The sequence below is a fragment of the Pseudophryne corroboree genome, chromosome 1 (genome assembly GCF_028390025.1).
Source record: "Pseudophryne corroboree isolate aPseCor3 chromosome 1, aPseCor3.hap2, whole genome shotgun sequence".
NCBI lineage: Eukaryota > Metazoa > Chordata > Amphibia > Anura > Myobatrachidae > Pseudophryne > Pseudophryne corroboree.
The window spans coordinates 862986096-862989692 of NC_086444.1; the positions used below are offsets into that span (position 1 = coordinate 862986096).

The window sequence follows — 3597 nt, forward strand, 5'->3', positions numbered from 1 at the left end:
GGGATGAAGAGGATGGGTGGTAGTGTAAAGGGAGACAAGGTCAAAGATGTAAATAGGAGAGGAATGATTGAGGGCTATGTAAGTGAGTGTGAGTAGTTTAACTTAGGTTCTGAAGCAGAAAAGGAGCCTGTGTAGGACCTGTAGGAAAATGGAAGCAAATGTGGTACGTTTGGAGAGGAAGACGAGCTGGAGAGAGGTGGGAGGCAGACCAGATAAGAGGTTACAGAAGTCCAGTCTGGAGATGACAAGTGATTGGTTGAGGGTCTTAGTAGTATCCAGGGTAAGAAAAGGTCTAATCCTGGACAATCCCCTCTTTCAAGTGAGTGTACCCCTGAGTTGGTGGGTGCCAGGATGTTTTCATTCCCTCTCCCATATTTTTTTATCTTTAAAAATGCCTATAGTGATGTGCCTGTAATAGGTAGGACTTAATGACATCAATATACCCTGAGCTTCGCCCAGAGTGATAGCAATCCTAGATGGGAACTTTTACATAAGTGTCTCTTCCCCATTTGAATCCCTGCAGTCTCAGTTGCCCTTAGCAGTGAAGAGGTTCAACCCAAAAAGTTAATTTCATTTGTATCCACTCATTTGCCAAATAAAAACAGTGTTCTGTGATTTACTGTCAGTGTTACTCTGCAGGGGGCAGCATATTAAAATAAATCCATATCTAACATGTTCTCACTCACCATGGTAATTAATTTGGAAGGAATTCTAGAAATGCTGAGTATGTCAAAAATATTTCTGAATTGATAGCATTGCCAAGAAGGAAATAATGAAGAAACATTGCGGGTCTACGACTATGATAAAATAAGAAACGCACTTAATAGACATAAACCACATGTTTATAACGATTCTTGTAGCTGACTTCAGGGTAACAAATTATAATATTTTTGGCAGAGAAGGTCCTTTTAACAATCTGTCCTGTAGACCTTACTTAATCTCAATTGTATTTCATACTCAAATGCAATCTGTGTGGTCCCTGCAACTCTCTAGCATTGTTCTATGTACAATTTGTAAATTAAAACTGGAGCTGCTAATATAACAAAACCTCCATTAGAAGAGCAGATCTTATATATATATATATATATATATATATATATATACATACATATAATTGCTCTATATTATGTCCAGTTAAACATAAACATTTTTCCAAATTCCAAAGGAAATAAAAAGGAAGAAAGATATAACATAAATTTTTGAAACAAATATTTTATACATATACAGTGTGTGTATATATATATATATATATATATATATATATATATGAGTAAAGGGATAGGGGTATTAGCGACCAACAGTGTCTAGTAGATTTAGATGAATATGAAGAATCTAGAAGGATACATGTTTAAAAAAAAAATGACAGTATATTTATACAAAAAGTAATAAAAAATGGCGGGCTAAAAGATTATAGGCATAAGATGTTATAAGAACTACACAAAAGCAAAGCTAGAATCATACACAATAGCAAAAAATTTTTAGCAATAAAAAGTCACTAAAAGCATAAAACTTCTAAGATAAGAGAGTATTGCTTATCTTAAAATGGAGGGTCAATTATTTGTTTATTTATTTATTTATTTATTTATTACCAGTTATTTATATAGCGCACACATATTCCGCAGCGCTTTACATAGAATATTTGCCCATTTACATCAGTCCCTGCCCCAGTGGAGCTTACAATCTATATTCCCTACCACATGTACACCACACACACAATCACACTAGGGTTAATTTTGTTGGAAGCCAATTAACCTACCAGTATATTTATTGGATTGTGGGAGGAAACCGGAGTACCCGGAGGAAACCCACGCAAGCACAGGGAGAATATACAAACTCCACACAGTTAGGGCAATGGTGGGAATCGAACCCATGAGCTAACCATTACACCATCCGTACTGCCCAATTGAGGTAAGCCCAACGCGTTTCGTCCATCAAACTTCATCAAGGGGCAGGGGACTACTGAGCAGTATCACTATTTATAGCTGATACAATTAGAGATAAGTGATTATGACATCACTTCCTGTTGGGGCTATATATTACTAGTATCACAGTAAACTTAAGTATAGGCATATGTCAGGAGTAGAGAATGTAATGACAGTTCCAGAGAGCTTGATATAGTACAAAAACAAGTATTAGAACTTTTGTTATTGACAAAAACAGTCCGGGTGCGCGCCCGGCGTCACTTCCGCCCCACTTCCTGCGTCCGCTTTGTCGTGGTGCGCATGCACACTCTGCCACACTTCCGGTATTCGCATCTGGATTCAATCACTGCGCTTCCCCGCTTCCGGCCAGTTCATAGTATTGGGTATGCCACACCTCCTGTTGCGGCGGGACTCGACAGTTCTCACTCAGTTATAGGACGAAGTGGGCTGTCAATCATCGCGGCGGCCATCTTTATGGAGCCTTGTAGTCTTAGACATATTTTTAGGACGTTTTTAGGATGTAGACGCAGCTCACATGAAATAAACAAAAAAGAATAGTACAAATTTTGGTGTATCATTTAGACTTAGTTAGTATTTTATATCAATGAGACTCATATAATTTTGGAGAAATGCTATTGTAAATGGGAATAAACGGAACTTTGTATATAGGCATTACACTGGGTAATGCAAATATGTATGTTACTTAATTAAATAATTAAAATAATTTACATATATTAGGACATAGGCTATTCAGTACTGCCTATCTCTAGGCTATTAATTACCAGGTGTAAGGTTTTTTCCAGGGGTAAGTAGTCCAAGTTACCATAATAATGCACTACAAGGTAAATGGTGCTATAAATTGTATTATGAGGCATTATTAACAGCCTCTAAGAAGTAGAGTAATTAAGGGGAATATGGGGGAAAAGGGAAGTGGATACACAATGCCTACTTGATAATTAAGAGGTGTCCATCAGATAATATGTACCAATGTGCTCGAAGTGTACATGTCTATTAGTGATTGTATAGAGATAAAGATATAATAAGTGAGCTGATGGACTTCCCGTGTGTCAATATTGGATATAGAAGAACTGCTACGAGCCCACCATGGCCCACTCTGTACAGTACCCAATCTTCCCAAGTGGTGCCCCACTTGGTACTAGTTGGGCCCTACACTGCTTAGCTTCCAAGATCGGGCGGAATTGGGCGTCAACCAGTGTGGTATGACTGTATCCTGTGGTGGAATGACTCAATCAAACAGTAATCTGATTTTATTAGAGAGTATTGACATACTAAATCTTACATAGTGTTTTGAAAAAGGTAAATTAAAACTGGAGCTGCTAATATAACAAAACCTCCATTAGAAGAGCAGATCTTATATATATATATATATATATATATATATATATAAAATTGCTCTATATTATGTCCAGTTAAACATAAACATTTTTTCAATTTCCAAAGGAGATAAAAAGGAAGATAGCTATAACATAAATTTGTGAAACAAATATTTTATACATATACAGTATATTATATATATATATATATATATATATATACACATACATACATGCATACATACATATATATATATATATATATACATATATATACATATACAACTGCTACGGCACTCTAATCAATCCACGGCAGGATCGGTGATGCTCAGGTGCCCTCC

At 36.4% G+C, this 3597-nt stretch overlaps 1 pseudogene; it reads right to left on the reverse strand.

Annotated features, from left to right (window-relative positions):
- Positions 1 to 3035: 3035 nt before the first annotated feature.
- Positions 3036 to 3154, reverse strand: LOC134949048 (5S ribosomal RNA; annotated as a pseudogene).
- Positions 3155 to 3597: the final 443 nt, after the last annotated feature.